The sequence below is a fragment of the Pygocentrus nattereri genome, chromosome 29 (genome assembly GCF_015220715.1).
Source record: "Pygocentrus nattereri isolate fPygNat1 chromosome 29, fPygNat1.pri, whole genome shotgun sequence".
Classification (NCBI taxonomy): domain Eukaryota; kingdom Metazoa; phylum Chordata; class Actinopteri; order Characiformes; family Serrasalmidae; genus Pygocentrus; species Pygocentrus nattereri.
Window position 1 is genome coordinate 19363145 of NC_051239.1, and position 20080 is coordinate 19383224.

The 20080-nt window shown below is 39.7% G+C and overlaps 1 protein-coding gene across 6 annotated transcripts in view; it reads left to right on the plus strand.

Annotated features, from left to right (window-relative positions):
* Positions 1-20080, plus strand: part of LOC108443672 (ERC protein 2) — a 308529-nt gene that overhangs the window by 258195 nt on the left and 30254 nt on the right. For 5 of the 6 annotated variants that reach the window (XR_005129963.1, XR_005129967.1, XR_005129964.1 and 2 more), the window contains one exon: positions 17468-17635. The exons of the other annotated variant lie outside the window; for it this stretch is intronic. The gene's annotated coding sequence lies outside the window, so the exon portion shown is untranslated. The remainder of the gene's footprint in view (positions 1-17467; positions 17636-20080) is intronic. 6 annotated transcript variants of the gene reach the window in all.

Here is a 20080-nt window from a genome sequence, read left to right on the forward strand (position 1 = left end):
GTCAACTGTCAGTGGGATTATAACAAAGTGGAAGCGATTGGGAACGACAGCAACTCAGCCACGAAGTGGTCGGCCATGTAAAATGACAGAGCGGTCAGCGGATGCTGAGGGGCATAGTGCGCAGAGGTCACCGACTTTCTGCAGAGTCAATCACTACAGACCTCCAAACTTCAAGTGGCCTTCTGATCAGCTCAAGAACAGCGTAGAGAGCTTCATTGAATGGGTTTCCATGGCTGAGCAGCTGCATCCAAGCCTTACATCACCAAGTGCAATGCAAAGCGTGGAATGCAGTGGTGTAAAGCGTCACACTTCTCGGTCTGGAAATCCAATGAACGAGTCTGGGTTTTGTGGTTGCCAGGAGACGGTACTTGTCTGACTGCATTGTGTAAAGTTTGGTGGAGGGGGGATCATGGTGTGGGGGTGTTTTTCAGGAGTTGGGCTCGGCCCCTTAGTTCCAGTGAAAGGAACTCTTAAAGCTTCAGCACCAAGAGATTTTGGACAATTTCATGCTCCCAACTTTGTGGGAACAGTTTGGGGAGTTTGGCCCCTTCTTGTTCCAACATGACTGAGCACCAGTGCAAAGCAGATCCATAAAGACACGGCTGCGTGAGTTTGGTGTGGAAGTACTTGACTGGCCTGCACAGAGTCTTGACCTCAACCCGATAGAATATCTTTGGAATGAATTAGTGTGGAGACTGTGAGCCTCACAGTGGAAGAATGAACAGAAATACCTGTTTTTTTTTTCCAATCTGAAACATGAGTGGAGCTTGATTTCATCTCAAAGATGAAAGCTTTAAGTACTGCTTATCCGATGATGACAGTTTTCTTGTTCTGCCAGGTCGGCAGAAGGTCGGTCTTTTAATCATTAAATCATCATCTTATTTCCATTTATTTTGCTTGGAATTAATAACTTGTAATTAATCATTTTTTGTCTATAAACTACATTAATAAAGGGTGGTCTGGGTTTTGTGGGTACTGTGTTTGCTTACAAAATTAAGAATGTAGTATGAGCATTTGTATCCTCTATGAAGCATAAGGCTGTTTTCACCATAAGTATTGTGATATATGCCCTTCTAAAGCGCTTGATGCAGAGACAACATGCAAAGTTAATTACCTCAACTATGCACAAGCTTGAACTAAATTAGGAGGACACACCTTTGCCCTGAGGTCAAACATCAGTTCAGACCACACACACACTCACTCACTCACTCATCACTCACTCACTCACACACTCACTCACTCACTCACTCACTCACTCACTCACTCACTCACTCACTCACTCACTCACTCACTCACTCACTCAGATGCATGCAGGCCAGCTGATATATGAGGTACTCACCTTAGAGCAGCACTCTAGCAGCAAGTGTATGTTCCCTCTGTGACTGCAATCTAGTTTTAATCAGAAGTCTGTAAATGCCATGTTTCATTATCAGCATGGCTCTGTTCACTCATACAGCAGCTCTAATCAGTGATGTAAGCCCCTACTCTATCTTTACGGTGGGCTGGTGTAATCCTGCCAAAACTTGAGTCAACTCGGACCCCGTGCCATATGAACAACATGGAGAATTCAGAGCCACCAGCAGCTTTTGCTTGCTTGTGTGCCTCTGTCTGCATGTGTGTGTATCTGATCATGCATTTAGATATATGTGCATTTACATTTGCTCATCTTCTTGCACACACATTTCATTCTGTATCAGTGGCCACATAAATACGCCCACTTTGACCACTGAAAAGGAAAAGGAATCGTATCAGAACCTGTAAAAGCTCCCTGTAAATCACACTGGGAAGTGACCCAAAATCTAATAATGACAGAGTGACATGTCTGTCAGAAACCACATAAGCAAGTCTATTTGAGATTACTCAACATCTCAACGTGCGTAATGATTGACACATAATAAGCCACATTAGCCTTTAATTTTAAAAATAAAGAAGTAAACTTCTGATTTTAAGTTCTGGTTAAACAATACATTGTTGCATAAGGTGAAAATTCTGTAACTGCAGGGTTTTTTTCATTTAACGGTTATTTTAACCCCTTAAAATCCTGTGATTATTACGTCTTAGAGCAGGGGTGAGCAATTCATTTTCCCAAGGGGCCACATGAGAAATTGGAACAGTTTTAGAGGGCCAGGCTAATATACTTAACTCAGTTCTGCCCAGTGCATATGCACTGTATACAGTATATATAATATACCTTTATAAAAAAAAACAGTAAATGAAACATTACAATGATACAATGAAAATGTGGAGGACAGAATTATATCATTATTTAATGAACTTGTGATTGTTCAGTTTAGAAATGTGTAAAATTTTGCAATGTTTAAAAAACTAGCATCACAACCAAGTTTTTCAAAGACCATCATCACTTTAACTTAATAAAGAACAACACACGTAACATTACAATGATGCAATGAAAATGTGGACCACAGAATTACAGCACTATTTAACAAAGATTTATAAAAACAGTTTTGAAAATGTCTCTTTTGCAGCGTTTAGAAATACTAGCATCACAGCTTTACACAAAAAATGTAACTTTATACAAAAAAAGCAATGAATGCACACAGCTTTGTATGTTCAACCTCAGTTCTTTTTTGTGTTCACTGAGAGAAATCTAGCCTGTTTAGGGCTTGAACAAGTGCATTGATGTCAGGTTGAATATCTGAGGTGGACATGTGAAGAACAGCACACAGGTGATCATCACTAAGAGAGGATCTGTATCTGGATTTGTTGAACTTCATCACTGAGAATGTTCACATAGGTAGGTAGATCCACAGAGATCCAGAGGAGCATGCCTCCTTATGCCTCCTTATGTGTGGAAAGTTTTGCTCTTTGAGAAAAGAAAAAAACTCCAGCAGTGATACTGACTTAAATGCTCTGCCAGTGGATCGTCAGACTGCAGATCAACGAGTTCAAGCTGGATATCATTATCCACGCTGCATGTAAAGGGAGAAGAAATCATGTGCATTTCACTCTCATCTGTTCTGAAGTCTCCAAATCGTCTTGAAAACCCACCATGCAGTGCCCCTGACAGGCTGTGGTGGTGATCAGCTGATGGTGTGACTTCTTTCAGTGTTGGCATGAAATGAGAAAGTTGCCCTCCAGTTGGCTTGAAAGAAACTTAAACTTTCTCAGGAAAGCCATCACCAACTTTTACATTTCATGTGAAAAGAGGCCCCTTGCCTTGCAGCTTGGTATTTAGTTCATCCATTAGCCAAAGGCAGGTCAGCCATCCAGTGTGTATCTGAGAGCTCTGGGATGTCCTTGCCTTTCTTCTCACAAAACTCCTGAATCTGTGCTCTCAAGTCCCATTCTCTTTTAAGCATCTTGCCAAGGCTGAGCCATCTCACAGCTGTCTGGTAGGCTATGTCACTATGTTCACTTGCATGCTTCTCCAACAGTGCAACAAACTGTGATTCAGCGCTCTTGCCCTGATGAAATGAACTGTCTTAGTGACAACATCAACAACATGGCTGATCTTTAGCCCTGACTTGCACAACACCTCCTGATGAATAATGCAATGCAAAAATGTCAATTTCTGTTCTGGGTTAATTTCAGTCGCTTTTTCTTGCATCCCCTTCAAAAGTCTGACACTTTTCCCTGTCAGATTTGGACAGCCATCAATTGTAACACTTACCAGTTTGTCCCATTTTAGTCCCAGCTTGTCCATGGATGCATTTACCAAATGCCTCCCCGTCATAGTCCCTTTCATTGACCGCATAGCTGCCCGTCGCCTCCGTCATGTCAGTTTTTCGTTATCCCACGTACAAAGATAAATAACTGGGCTGTATCACGGACATCACAGCTCTTGTCCAGAGCCAAGGAAAAAAAAGTAAAAAATGATCCACTTTGCTTTGCAGCTGAAACTCCAGATTTCCCATGATGTGTTCAACGCGCCTCGTTACGGTTCGCCTGGAGAGGGACACATTTGCAAACGCTTCTTTGTCCACTAAACGTTTTTTGACAAACTCCCTGTCAGAGAATGGCTTACTGTTTCTTGCAATTTTGTGGGATATTACAAAGCTGGTCCTGACTGCTGCATCCCTGGATGAGTGGAGCTTTGTAAAAAATCCTTTTTGCTTTTGCAGTTTCGCTAGCAAATCTTCCGATGCCCGTGCCTGCTCTGCACCAGTCAAGTTCTTGTATTTCTCTGCGTGTTTACTCTCATAACGGCGATTCAATTTATAATCCTTAAACACAACTATCTGATCTCCACAAACTGAGCACACAGCTTTACCTTTGACAAGTCCATGCCTTGCTAAAAACTCCGCATTCTGTAATAAACTCTCTTTTTTTGACGTTAGCTGACATATTTAAGGGCTATGAGCTAAGGTCTTGAAAGCTGTCCACCACATTCGCTGACACATTTGAGTGAAGGTGCATAAGCGCACTGACTGGACAGACACAAATCTAAAAACAAAACAATTGCCTTCAAAATAAAAGCAGCTGTATCTCTACCACAGTGTAATAGCTGTGGTATGATCTCCCATACAATCCCCAGGTCTGTCTTAGAGCTTGCTTTTGAGCAACTACATGGACTACAAAGCAATCGTAGTTATTGCAGGAAAACGTTGGAACACTCACTTCATTTTATCATTTTTTTTGTCTGTGTAAATGCTGTCAAAGCTGTGAAAGTGAAGAAGTAAAAACGTCCAGAAAGGCAGAAAAGAAAGAATAGAGTGAAAGGCAAAAAGACAGTAGAGATGGGGGTGTTTTGAGAAAGGGAGCTGTGAAATAGGTGCATTCCCAATGATGTGACAAAAGAGAGAGAAAAAACGAGAAATAAAGAACAGTAATAAAGAAAGAAAGCTGCCAGTGCTTTCAAAGACAGCGATTGGAGAAAGCGTTCTGGTGTTTGGGAATGAATAGAGAAGGTGAAAAGAGAGTAGCTGTGTGTGCGTGTAGGTGTGCATGCACGCTGTGGTTCAGGGGATGGTGTGTATCAGCATTGGGATTATGTGTAATTGAACAGGCTTGACAGACGAGACAACAGAGACGCGCAATTAGCCGGGCTGATCACACACTCATTAGCACGTGCGTATCGCTACACCCGTTCAAAAATAGCGGGCTTTCCCCTCCTTCTTTCTGTCTTTCCTCTCTCCACTGTTGAGTGATGCGTCGGCCCACACTCAAGCTGAGGTTTTCTCTTCTTCTCCCGCTGCTTTCTTCTCACCTCTTTGGCAATATGCACAGACATGTTCTTCTTCCAAGCTTGCGGTATTCCAGAGTGCCACAGCAGTCCTCGGCTCAGCGCAGACACCGCGTGTTCAGGGTGGGCCCTGGTTTACTCCTTTTCAGGACCTCTGCACCAGTGTCAGTTGCCAGACCGCACCAATCCATTCTGAAGCAGCACACTAACCTGCATTTGATTAGTGATGTTTTTATATTGGTGGGGAGTTCACTGAGGATTCATCATTTTAAATTTTGAATGACTCATATGGTGTAAAACTATTACTGTTCAAAAGGTACCGTGAGTCCCCCAGTCCATACGATCTGTATGTGGAAACTAAACTGCAAAAACGAGCCTCTTTGAGCACATTTACATATGACAGCCCATTCAGCCTGCAGCAGTTTAGCTTACCTATTCACACTGACGTGATAAGAAGTCCTGGGAGAGTAACTGAAGCAGAAAAACGTTGTGCTGTTCCTGGCTGCCAGGAAGCAAATGTTTCAGCCTTCCAGAGCATCCAGATATTTAAAACGAGTGGCTGATATCCCTATAGATTACAGTCTCAATGTATAACAGAATAACAACAGAAGAAATAGAAGAAAAATCAAAGAAAATGGTCACTAAGGCAGAATTACACACAAAAGCATCCAAACACACTAACAGCAAAATCCATGTTTCGTTTTTGTTTTGAGAAATCCAGAAAGTTGCAAAGAAAAGAATTTAATAAATTAAATAAAAACCAGCCCTGTGGCCGGAAGGTGGTTTTGATCCCCTGAACTGGTAGCACATGACTGAAGTGCCCTTGAGCAAGACATCTAACCCCCAGTTGCTCCCCGGGCACTGCGGATAGGGCTGCCCACCGCCCCCGGCCAAGTGTGCTCACTGCCCCCTAGTGTGTGTGTGCTCACTAGTGTGTATGTGGTGTTTCACTGCACAGATGGGTTAAATGTAGAGGTGAAAATTCTCTGTTGTGGGACTAATAAGGGTCACTTAATCTTAATCTTACACATTTAATTGATTTTCTAAGTAAAAATAAGTTAACAGAGAACATACACAGAGAACATACACATATTTGATGTCTATAACATTAGGAAAAAAAAAACAAAAAAATATAAAATTTGAATGGACTGGAATATGTTAACTCAGCAAATACTATTAGCAAAATAATTGGAAATTGTGTAATAAAATTAGTAGAAAATGCCATATTTACATTTGTTCCTTGTAGAAGATGTGTTAAATTATTTGTACTTACAAAATCAACAAAACATAATTTGACAAGAGGTACTTAAACTTTTGCATATGATAGTATGTCAAATATTAAATTGAATATATAAAAAAACTATATAGTTGGTCCCTAAATGGGAAAGATCTACTGTGGACAGTTGGCCCTTTAAAAAGGTTTGAGTTTGTGTCACTCTCATTATACAGTTAGAGTGAAACTTTTTAGTGTTTGTTTGAATGAGCTGAAACAAATTTGAACTCTGTTCTGTTTTGGTTCCAAATACAGATATTAACAACTTGCAAAAACGGGAGGAAACACTTCATCTTCAGAAGGGAGTAAACTACTAACAACACTACTCAACATTACTGGGCAAATGGCATTAATGTATTAAATTTCCATTCAAACTGGCCATCAAATAGAACTTATTTCCGTTTTAGGAGATATGTCTGAGGAGTTTAAATATAAGGTCGTCCACTTGCACAAGGAAAAGTTTCCAAAACTGTTAAAAAATTTGACCTCTGTTTCGGCTGTGAGCAGACAGCTCAAAGTCATGGGTCTGAAAGGGTGTGTAGCTGTCAAGAAGCTGTAATGGAGAAAGTGAAATAGACCAAAAGAAGAAAAAAAAACTGCAAATCGAACAAAAGAGTCCAGACCTCAAAATCATTGCATGTGTTTGGGATAACTTGGAATGTGAGAAGCAGAAAAGGCAACCAACTTCTAAGACTGAACTTTGAAAATGTGAAAATATTATCCCAGAAGATCTGAACTGAAAGTAGCCGAGGACAATGGAAGCTGAAATAAAGGCAAATGGTGGACACACAATAGTCGTTTTGAATGGAAATTAAATAATTAAGAAGGATGGTCTCTGACTTTTGCACTGTACTGTATGTCAGCAGAAATTTTAAATAAGGTGGTAGCGCCCTGAGGAACAAAGTCTTATTTTGGACTACACACTTCCAATAAGTAACCATACCCCAGAGCGTATGTCAGGCATTACATCAGACAACAGGAGCACACGGCACATTTGGTAAGCATTTTTATCCAAGGTTAAGTTTGAAATGTCAGGGCCCCCAAGCACCTACATCTATAAAAGCATGCAGAAAGCATGCATGTAGAAACAATAGAGGAAGCATATGCATTCATATCTGTATGATATGGACATCCTAAACAGTTTTTTTTTTTTTGTAAAGGCTTGGAAAATGAATCCACTTCAAAGTGCATTTGTGTCCAATGAATGCCGCTTTAAACAGACTGCACTTAGGACAGTACAGTATGGACAGAATACTGTGTTGCAATAACACTGCTTCAGATTGCGTTCACAACAGGCATTGTAATGTATTAAAACTCATTGGAACCTTTCATGTGACATGATTAAAGATCGTTCTGCATTACTATTACAAAGATTATTTACATTTGTTGGACCATGCGAATGCCATGATTCATCAATATACTCGCAGAAACTCATCTGGAACATCTGAGACTGTTCAGAATGCTTACAAGACACCAGTATTTCAAAGGTTTATTTTGCAACAGCGATTAACAAACAATATATTTTGCAGAAGTAACTCATCACTTTTGGGACATTTTGAGTTTTCATAGCAGAGCTAGTTGTTTATTGAGATTTTTTCACAAAACTGTGTGGACACATGTACATTCACTTGTCTAAGAATGTACCTAAACATGTGTACTACTGTATAATGTATACACACACACACACACACACACACACACACACAACTTCTAAGCCGCTTCTCCTTCTGGCTCGCGGAGGGAGCTGGAGCCCATCCCAGCGGTCATTGGGTGGAAGGAAGGATACACACTGGACAGGTCACCAGTCCATCGCAGAACACAAATACAGTTATCTGTCATAAGAATGTTTTGTTCTTAAAACGTTATTGATATCTTGATATCTTGGTGGCATTTTTGGTTTCTGTCTGCTTGTTGCACTCTAGCCATTGCATGGATTGGTTCAATTTCATCAGCAGCTCCTGATTTAATGTAATGTAGGACTGATTAGCTGAACTAGGTCCTGGTGGTAATTGTAGATACTGCACTTCCTCAAGGAGAAGTTTGGAGATGGTTAAGCTAACACAGTCACACACATACAGTGTATTCTTTAGATTTAGGCAAAGATAAGTTCTTTTGAAGGATAACCAACCGCCATAAGTCAGCCACTGATCATGAATCAGAAGGCTTCAAATCAAGAACGCAACCCACCAAACTGGCATTTATGTAACAGGTTGTTCTCGTCTGAAACATGATTGGCTGAGCTGCGTTGTATGGACCATGGAACGTAGCTCTGATTGGGTGGGGTCAGATATGAGCTTGCGTATGAGGATCGAAACCACATTACACAAATCCTGCGTAAGAACACAGTTTTGTTTTAACCAGGGAGTTAAGAACTTATAATAAAACGACTGCAACTGAGCCACTGAAAGGTTCTGAAGTTCTGTGTACCACTCATTACTAGCCTGAGATCAGTCAAGCTCAAAAGTGCGCAGTAGCACCATAGTTCACCACAACCTCCACTATAATATTGCACACCTATGTATGATTTTCTCAAACGCTGTGCGTCACACTATCAGAGAACATGGATGTAATAGCAGTCTGTTATACTGCCTGTGAATGTTTGCTTTGATATGGTATGTTATTTTAGTTCTTCTGTTGTCCAATCAAAAAAGTAGCTTCAGAGACCACTGATGTTTTTAGCCATGCACTTCATTCATTTATTTTGTTGAACCAATTTCTTATTGCGCCGTGTACAAATCAAAAACGTTCCTCAACTTGATCCATAGACTTTTGTGTTGTAACGATTATTTGTTCGAAATGAAGTGACATTTTTAAGGCATCGGTCAAAAACGGTTCTCAGAGGCCTTATATACTTCTATAACCATTGCACACTTGTGTGTTGCTATTACTGCACATACACTCCTGGCAGAAATTGAAGGTGATTGCTTGTAAGCTGGTGGGAATGATGAAATTGCCAGACTGACTGAATAGGAACTGAATTATCCATGGGGATAGACCTTTTTCAGGTGTATGCACCAAGTGTGTATGCAGAAGTGAACCCATGCATATCACCCCTTGCACATCACCTCTGTATTTTTATAAGGAAACATAGCGCCTCGCCTTGAGAAACGATTCATGTTTGCTGATTGGGTTTAAGGCTGTGCAGCCTGACTACTTACAGAGCGGTGTGTGTGTTTATGGATAGCACTCACCTTGTGCTGGCCACCTGTAAGCCATCGGATGAAATTAGCCTCTTAAGCCTTGATCGTTTGCAGAACAAGCAGGATGTGTGGATCTGTGGATGTGTGTGCGCACAGATGTGCATGTGTGGGTGTGCAAGGCTAACCAAGGAGAGACGCTTTTACAAGGTTGTATGTATAAAATGTATAAAAGCAATGCTTACGCTGAGGTGAACGTCTGAAATGAACAAAGAATCACTTGAGTCCTGTTGTGACATGTTGCCTGATGTGTCCACATTTAGCATAAATGTTTTCATGCCCCAGCAATTGTTAGAAGTAGAGCTGCATCTGTCATTTCATTCAGTAATATTATATTGACAACTGTCTGAAATATTCAAGTACTTTATAAGGATAAATAATGCTTTGTGTTTTACTTTAATGAGTGAAAAAGCAGCTAGCCAGCATGCTCTCATTTATTAGAAATAAATGCAGCATACGAGCCTATTATCAGGTTAGAACAGCAAAATTCATATTAGGATTACATCTGGAAAGGCCTTAAATTGGAGCTTAAAAAGGAAGCAAATTAGTAACGCAGACTTCATTCTTATGCTTGATTAAAATAATAAATGGCTAATGCTATATGATAACCTAGAAAGTAGCCAGTAGAAACAATTTAAAAGCAACAGCCATAAAATATTTATGAATAAGAAGTGTTCCTGAATGAAAATCAAGCCTGGCTCTCTGGCACTCTCTTCTTCAGCATAAGTTTCATATTAGCAGCATTAGATGCTTCGCCAGATTGCTCTTGGAGTTTATGAAATGGATCGTTGTTGTGTGCACTGACTCTGCACTTATCCAAATCACAGATAACCAACCATCATTAGTTAGCAATTAATCGCTAAAAGGCAGGCTTAATATGAAGAATGCAACTCATGAAAATGTATAAAACGGCTATAAAACGGTTTTGGTCTAAATCTGATTGGCTGAGCCACATTCAAAACTATTGTAAAGTATTTGATATACACACATCAACTGAATGTTGTATTAATCTGCCAAGACATGAAAATGGTAGGACTTCTAGGCGGGGCCTGACAAGAGCATGTATATGAAGAAATTTGCACATTCACTGTGTTTTGTTCACCCAGTTTTGTTTAAAATTTGATGAAATGATGGAAATACTGTATGTAATGACTGTTAGAACCATTTGATGATGTTTTTAGCTTCTATGGTTCGGCCTCAATACCAAAGCTGTGAACTTAGCCAGAAGCCCTCCGTCCTCCTGAGAGTCCAGCTGGCTGGGGGAAACTCAAATGACCACAGAGACTGGGTCTGTACTCAGAAGGCGTTTCCCGTTTATTAATCAGAATAGCCGAGTTTATATACACACAAATGGCATGACCACCATGTGATCATGTGACAAGACAACAGAGAGAGGACTGGATGAAACAGAGTTATAGGTGGACAAGAGCCCCCAAGGACGTTTATGACGTCTGGGTACATGGAGCCTAAACAATAGATAAGCGTTAGAGCATTGCTGATCACTATGAGTTACAACTAACCATATTAACACACAAATATGAGCTGAGGCCTCTGTGTGACACAGGCCTGAACCCCATAGGTCATGATATAGTCATGATCAATTGTGCATTGATCAGTATGCACTGACATTAGGAACTAACAATGATGAGCTACTGAAAGTTTTATAGTCTGAAGTTCTAATGTTATATTTACTCATTACTCGCCCAACTTGACCCAAACGTAAATGCCATGACTTGTTTCAGTGTAGCTCTCTCAAACTGTCATTGTCCTCTGAAGCCTTCTGTGTAATTGTGTACCCCCTTGTGGGATTTCCTCACAAAGCAAAACAATGCTGACTTCAATTATACTTCATTTGTGCCTGGTTAAAATAATAAATGGCTAATGTTTTTTGAAAACCTAGAAACTTGCCAGTAACAGTTCAAAACCATTCAGAAACACACAGAAAGGTTTCAAAATATATGCAAGTTTACATGCAAGGACAGGCAAGAAAAAGTTGTACAAGTGGGTTAATATTAAACACAATGTGAACATTTGGAATTGTCAGTTTGTTGACAATGAATAGACACACAGACAGGCTGGCAGAAATTAGCAGTATTGCAGCAAGATCATTTCTGGTACAAACAAGAGGAAAAAAGGAAAAAATGTATTACATTGCCTTGTTTTCTCTAGGTTGTTTCTGTGATTTGCTGTGCCAGTCTCTCACACAACTAATCTTAAGTGACAGTAGGAGAGTGGAAAGGACCAGAGCTTGGCCACTTCCTATTTCTCCCTTTATATCAAAACCATTCACTGCAAAATGTAGGAGAGTGTCTGCATGCAAGCGCACAATGACTAGATCTAAACAACTAAAAACAAAAGATTAAACTTATTTCTCACCTTGTTTAATTTACCAAGGCAACCAAGGTTTGAAACCTTGTAATTTTGGAAAGTAGAAAAATGTATTCCGTTAAAAAAAAATCTAAAAGGTTTTTTTCCACATTTCTACCAAGATTGATGCCACATAATTATGAAGCCATTTATTTCATGTTTTCTATGGATAAATAAACTTCAGGGTGGAAAAAACCCATATTATCAAATTAAAATGATGTAATTTATTGAATTTTCATGGCAGCCCTAATAAGAAAAGAAAACATTGTATTTGGTAGTCAAGATAGCCAATAGAATTGCTTGCGTGTTCTGAATCCAGAATGTGTTGCATTACTACATCCACTTCACTTGTTATTCTACCATAAACCCAAAGGACGTCAGGTGTGTGATGCATATGTTTGCTTATTCCAGCCCTGTATGCAGTATTTATGACTGCACTATGTACTGTCCCTCCCTATGTAGCAAACCTCTAAAGAGACCTTGTAAACAAATGTCATTATTCCACTCAAAACTGTGGTTTTATTTCTCCAGATCCACATCAGCACACCCTTTCACACAGCATTGGGCTATGGTTCCTCTGTCCTAATTTGCTTTTTAAGCCTGGGGGCTTCTTTCTGGGGCCTCATGTGGTCCTTGTTAAAAGCATGATGGAGGGCGAGGTTTAGTGTGGAGCCTTCTAAATGCCCCAAGGTGATGAGGCACATTTCAGGTTTGTGTCACTCAGGAAGTTAAGAAGCGGTGCACTTGCTAATTAAAGCACTTGTGATGTTCAGATGCTCAGTGGAAATTCTTTACCAATTCTTTGAAGGGCTTTAAGTGAGATCATCTGTGGGTACTGTCATATTCAACAGCTGGTATGACTTATGCTCTTGTGGTGTCCTCACTATAAGTTGTTGAAAATTACAGATGTGTGACTCATCTTATGTGATGTATCATTTCATCTTAGGTTATTAATGCTACATTCTCAATTTCTGTGTCATATTGAAGTGTCAGCCAAGCAGGATTGGCCTTCAGCCTCCCAGAATTACAAAACTGAAATCTTTTAGATTTTAGTGGCTTTATTATTATTTTTGAAGTAAAATGCATTGATGTTTATTTCAGACAGAATTGGCAACTACACTTACAGTAGTGGAAAAGCAGATCATGCAATTTAGAAATATTGTTCTACTGTCGAGTCAAAAGGGATGCTGTTTCAATTCCTGCTTTAAAATGTAGGGATGTGGCTTTTATTTAAAAACTGAACTCATGATAGTCTCTCTTTGAACTTCACTTAATTTCACTTTATTTAAAAAACAACTTTAAATAAAAAAGTAAGTAAATGTAAGTTAGAATTTGAGAGTTAGGATTTGTCATTTATAGGGGACTTTTCTCTGGATGATAATTATATAAATATGTTTAGCCTATTAGTCTCATTGTCTTGGATTTAAATAAACCTTAAATACCTTTACATAATCTTGGTAAATATATATGGTCTAAATACTTAATTGCTTTTTCTTTCTTGTGGGACTGCAATTTTAGTTAATTCGGGAGAATGGTCCATATATACCGTACAAAATAAATGTTCTTCTTTGTGATTCTGTAGATGCACCACTTTTGGTTCCATAAAGGATCTACAGATGCAAAAAAATTAGTGTGTAACCTTAAAAATTGTCCTTTTTTTTTTTTTTTTTAATAAAAATACTATATGTGTGGACAACTGATAAAGACTACAATCAAATAGTCTTTATCAGTTGTCCAGTTTACTAAACAAAAAATGGTATTGTGCCTTATAAATTTAAAGATATTAAGCTGTTTTATTCCAGATGCAACAATGTGTTACAGGTAGTATTTTCCAGTTCCTTGGCTGAGGAAAACTCATGACTACTGGCTCAATTCAATTCTTAAAACTTGAATGTATTGCTAGACTCAACCACTATACTGGCCTGTATTCTGTATTCCTGGCTGACAATGTTTGTGAATTTGAACAAAGCCCTTCACTTAAGGGCTGTGTTGGCAATGTAGCCAGACATTTATTTCCAGGCTCCTCCAAAACCAGTTCCAACAAACTTGGGACAATAGGTGAAATGCAAAAAGAACGCAACACATTCCAAAAAGGTTTATATGAAGTTGTTGATGCATTCATGCTTCGACATAAAAGGAGCATCCAGGAAAGGCTTGGTCCTTCATGAGCAAGGATGGGTTAAGGCTCACCATAAAATGCATCAGCAAAAAATCCAACAGTGGAAGCGACAAGTCAATCTTTCAGACTGGAAATAGAAATAATGGATGTTGTGTTTTTTGGTCCAAAGAAGAAAAGAGTCATCCAGATTGTTACCAGTGTAAAGTTCAAAAGCAATGGTCTGTCATGGTATGTAACATTAGGTAACTTGCAAATCTGTAAAAAGCACCTTTCACACAATTTGGAGCAACATGTACTGCCTTTTAAGCGTTGTCTTTTTCAGGGACACCCATGCTTTTTTTTTTTTTTTTTACCCGATTTTCTCCCCAATTTTGTTGTTTGCAATTCCACCCACTAGTGAGAATTCCCCAATCACACGATACTAACAATGCTAGGAGGGTGAAGGCTATCACAGGCTTCCTCCGAGACCTGTGAAAACAGCCACCGCTTCTTTTCGAACTGCTGCTCACGCAACGTCACAGGACAGCCGAGTGCACTCGGAGGAAATCGCCAACCGCCAGATCTGTTACGTCAGCTAACAGACGCCTGCGCTGACTAGCATCGTGTTGAGTGATGGGGGAAGAAGGGGGGCCATCCTACCCACCCAGAGAGAGCGAGGCCAATTGTGCTCTCTTGGTCTCCCAGCTACGGGCGGCTGTCGCGTCACCAGAGATTGAACTCACGATCTCCTGATGACGGGGCCAGCGCTTAGACGGTTGCTCCACTCGGGAGCGGACACCCAGGCTTATTTGAACAGGATCATTCCAGGCCACATTTTGTGTGCGTTAGAACAGTATAGCTGCATAATCAAAGACTGTGGATGCCAGACTGACCTGCCTGCAATCTCAATCTGTCACCCATTGAAAACTCCCGTTGTTTTATTAAGCTCAAAATATGACAATGAAGGCACTATAAAACTTGCAATACAGACGAATGGTAAAAAATTCCACTTTCAAAACTGGATCAGTTTGTGTCTCCAGTCCCAACTGATTATTAACTGCTGTTAAAAGGCTGATACTGAAAGCACATTAATGTAAAAAAACATATCTAGTCAGTAGCATTTGGATCAAATTATGCATAAAAACCATGTTTTCCAGGTTGTTCTAGCACCCTGCTTGAGCATAATTCCACAATAACAGAGGGCTTTTCTTGCGTGTGGCAAGCCAACTGGCTCTTTTTATTTTAGGCTGAGACTTAGCAACAAGTTATTCCATTCAGTTATTTGCCAGTGGACTGTCTTCTCCTCCTTTATATTTCCTCTGGTTTGAAGGGGTTGGGCTGGTAGATGAACTGAATAGATCATACATGTCATATTTCTTAAAAGCTGAGAGTTCCCTTTATTTGATCATTATCATTGGTCTGTTTTCCCTGCCTTTTCTCTCTGTAAAGACTTTGATGGTAAGGATGGTAAAGTAGTTTTTCAAAACTCTGGCATGACGCAGCACTTTCTGTCCTTAAGGTAGGCTAAATGTGGAAGTTCTCACTGAAGAACCTTTCAATGGAGAATCCTTTAAAGATTTTTGTAAATGAGATGTGCAAACCTTTTTAAAATGTAAAAAATCTTCACATAAGAATTTCTATCGATGAAAGAGGATTTCTAGAACCATACATCCAAGCCAACAAACATTTAACCGTCTTCATTTTAAGAGGGTACACATATTTTCTGTATTTCTATTTATCATCTTAAATGGTCTTTGCTAGGTCTAGGATTTCCAGGAGTTCCACTAGTTCAGATTTTGACAGATTTGGTTTAGGAGCACTAACTAGTAAGTTGCACTAAATAAGGTTCACTTTAGAAAAGTACATGGTTACTTTATAATTAGCCTACATATTGAGAGACACACTTAACCAAGTTAACTATTAAGGCGCCCTACTTCATCATTCTTGCAGACCATGAGGCAATTTGTAGAAAGCAAAACCTCCCCCCTAACACTCTCCCTCTCTCCATTCATTCCATTCCGAAGTGAATAGTGAAAATTGGCGTTGACCCCTGAGCTCCTGGGGTCCCTCTGAGGTTTCTAGGGGCTTTCAACCTCTCAGCTAGCTTTAGGTCTCCTGCGTTTGAAGGCTGATTGGTTGATTGCAGTACTTGCAGACTTAGAAAAAAAGGTAAAGGGCTGTACTGTGCGATGGTAATTACCTCCACTTTCAATGTACGCATACATACACAGAGCCTTATGGCCCGAATGACTGAATTGGTGTTAATAGCATAATGAGAGAGTTGAATTGAGCTGAGGTCAAGGAGCAGTAGTACTTTGCAGGGTTGGGTGGGGAGGAGGTTGGATATGGGTGAACGGGGGAATGGAGAAATGGATGAAGAGGGAAAAGGGAAGATGGATGGGAGATGATGGACTATCCTTAGCTGAGATTTCCCTGAAGTGAACTATTTTCCTGTTTGCACAGACGCACAGAGAACCAGCTATCAGGCATTTTTTCCCCTTCACTAAGCATAGCCGTGAGAAAACAGCTAGTGGTTCTGAAATGTTTTGGTAAAGTGTAAACAGGTGTTATGCATTGAACAGAGATTAACATGACAGTAAAAATTCTCTCCAAATTAGCAGTATACTGCCTAGAGTGTGAGGTTTTCAACATGTCATATTGCCTAATTATTGCCTATTGCATCTGGCAAGAACAGGCCTCCATACAAAAAGGACAAAGGCGAAAGAGCTTTATTATTGTGCTAGTTATGTTGTAATTATGATGTTGCATGTTTCTTCATTTGCATTAAAGTTCTTAGTAAAAGAACACACTACATTTGCAAACCCACCAGTTCAAATTGAGGCTCTTTTAGTAAATCTGCCAACAGTTCTTGAAAATATGTAAAAATGGATTTAAAAAAATACCCATCCCTAGATCTAGCGAGCATTGTACATCAAGCTGAACCCTTTAGGAAGGAGATGGTAGTGGTATATGTGTAAGCTTGTGCTGGTGCCTACTGGGTGTGTAGTTCGTCAGAAAGCACTGCACACTGAAAATTCATCATCAAGAGCAAACTCATTGTTTAATAGGCGATTACAGAAACCTTCGACCTTACCATACATTCTCCCTGCTCTGAGCATTAGGCAAGACCTCAGGCACCTGCTTGTACTGTTTGAGGACCAAACCCTTGTTCATGAGTGAGGGTGTCTCAACTGAGGGTTTAGCATGACCCAAACTAGATGCAGTACAAATTTTTTAGGTCTGAACGTTCTGGTAGTTGGCTTATGGTTGGTGAAACAAGTGAAGAGAATTTTTATTTTACTGATTTTTTTATCTATTTGTGTGTGGATATCGGTAAATTATAATCTCCATTTGTACTGTCCTTTTTTTCTGACCTCTCTTTTTCTCAGGAGGTGTAAAGCTGAACACACATCTATCATTCTGCACTTGCTAGGCCTGCATCTCTATGAGGGGAGTCTTCATTTTTAACCCACTCAGAGAAAGAGGAGGAGAGAGGGAGAAAGGAAGAAAAAGAAAGAAAGGAGAGAGGTCTATGTCCAGGTACTATTCTAGATTATGTAAGTCAGTGGTTTTATTATCTCATTCTTTTTTTTCATGTTGGGAAAAACTGTCAGTAAACAAGTCAGAAACAGTCATTAGTCGTGAGTCGAGTGCAGAGATGTGCAGTAGCAAAGTAATTTTACTGAAGTATCTAAATAAAAAAAATTATAGTTTCTGTTTACATGAAGGTCTGAAAAATAAATGGAATGGTTCTAGGACATAGAAAGTCCATCTGACATGTTTACTAAGAATTTCTTAGCATTTCTTGTAGCTCTTTGTGACACACTTCCTCCCTAAGACTCACCATCCTTTGACGTTATAATAAATGAGGACCCGGCCTTTGGATTTTTTTTTTTTTTTTGGGTCATTTTGGCCATCTGAGCAGGTCAAGGTTGAATGCTTCATCTCTGACCTGCTCAGATGGAAATACCAGTGAAACGTTGTAGGCAGTAGGTTCTAGACAGGTTATCATTTACTCTGACAGTAGCATGCAGTCAGCTATTACAGTTTAAGTTCAGCTTTTATGCAGCTTGGCTTCCATTTCTCTCTTACTGACAGTCCATGTCTCTTACAAGTCAGTCCATGTCTGGGATATATATATATATATGTGTGTGTGTGTGTGTGTGTGTGTGTGTGTGTGTGTGTGTGTGTATTGCATGGCAGGAACTACAGCATAACCCACCCCTTGAGAGGTGATGCCATCCATTACATTGTCACTAAAACACAGTATTCAGTATCTGTTACTATTCATTTCTGCTGAAATGTTATCATTTAACTAGTACTGCATTCTTTTTTGTGGCAACTGCTGCAAGTTGAGGACAAGTCTCCTGAACATTTGTGCAGAAGATAGGTGGTACTTTTTATCCCCCTTCCAAGAGTCAAGAACATCTTTCTGGACTGTTCCAGCCCAGTTTAATCCCAGCATAAGACTAAGGTCATGTTGCAGCATGATCTTTTAGCTCTTCTGTAGTTTGACCAGCATGTCTTGCTTGGAGCATTGAATATGGATACACCCTTACTACCCATATTTGTTTTCTAATGATATTAGCCTGGTTGAGAACAGTGCTAATGGGAATTTTGAGCGTTGTTGCTCTTTTCAAGTTTCTTCTTGTTCGTGAAGCTCAGGAGCAGCTGAGTGAATTGACTCTACTCTCTCTGGCTCCAGACTACAGCAGGCAATGGACTGTTTGTGTTTTGCTGCCACGGGTTTTGCTTGCACTGTTCAGTATAAGGTCCTTAGCCTCAGAACATTTATTCCTGGCTGCATACTCACATAGATACAGTGTCTTGGCAAGCCAAACCAGGATGGAACACTAACCATTCACAAGGTTATTTAAGTAGACTGCAGTAGTAGATTCAGTGTCAGGCCTTTTGATGGCAAGGGAGCATATCCTATTAATAAGAGATGATTATGACTTGATTTTCTTTTTGAAAAAGAAGGGTAGGAGCTAATGTGCTGATTTTTTAATTAGCCAGCAGACGCTGGATGTTCTAGCTGTAATGCATTAGTAATTAGTTGCACCATATATATTTAGAAAAAAGTACTGTTGGTGATATTTTCCGTGATAAAAGGGTTCAGCATCATACCAACAGAAGAATGCCCACTTGTGAAACTTCATGACAAAATGCAAACATAAAGTAGAAGAAAAAATGGTGCTATTGGTTATCCACAGCATAATAGCCCATAAGCAGTTAATGCTTCTTGTGCATTTACAGCACAGTGTCACTATCATTTAGCACTGTAATAAAACCTGTGACAAATATTTTATCACAGCTTGTGGTTGTGTGTTTACATATGTTTATCCATTCGTATGTACGTGAACATTCATCAGAGCTGTGCGTGGTGCATGGTAGGTGCATGTGTTGCAGAATTTTAGTGGAAGAGAAGAAGAGTCTGCATGTGTTCTATATATAAGTAAACCCTGGAGCACAGCCCAGTCTAAGTAATATCACCTGTGTGGCATCAATTCGTTAAGCTGCAAAATCTTTAGTGAGTGATGACCATTTTAAACTATGTCTCCTGACCTTATTCAGGAGCACTTTTGTCATGGTGTATGTGTGTGTGTGTGTGTGATGCGTAGAGACACACACACACACACACACACACACACACACACACACACACACCATTGTCCATTATGTTGAGAACACCCGCAGGTACTTTACTTGAATTGCAAATGTTCATAATTTTTTGTCTATTTCCTTTTCTCACTAACAGCTTCTTGACAGCTACACTTCCTTTCAGACCCCAAAGCACTGAAAGCTTTAAGTACTGTTTATTAGATGGGGATCCTAACTGGTTGTTAGGAGGCCCATTTTCTCTATATCGTTTAATATATTTTTAAATAGTTCTGGAAACTACTGTCATTTCACGTTTTTTTCTTTTAACTTTCTCCTTCGCAGTGCAAGTGGATTATTTTATGTTTTATCTCTTGAAAACCATCTCCTGAAAATAATTTGTG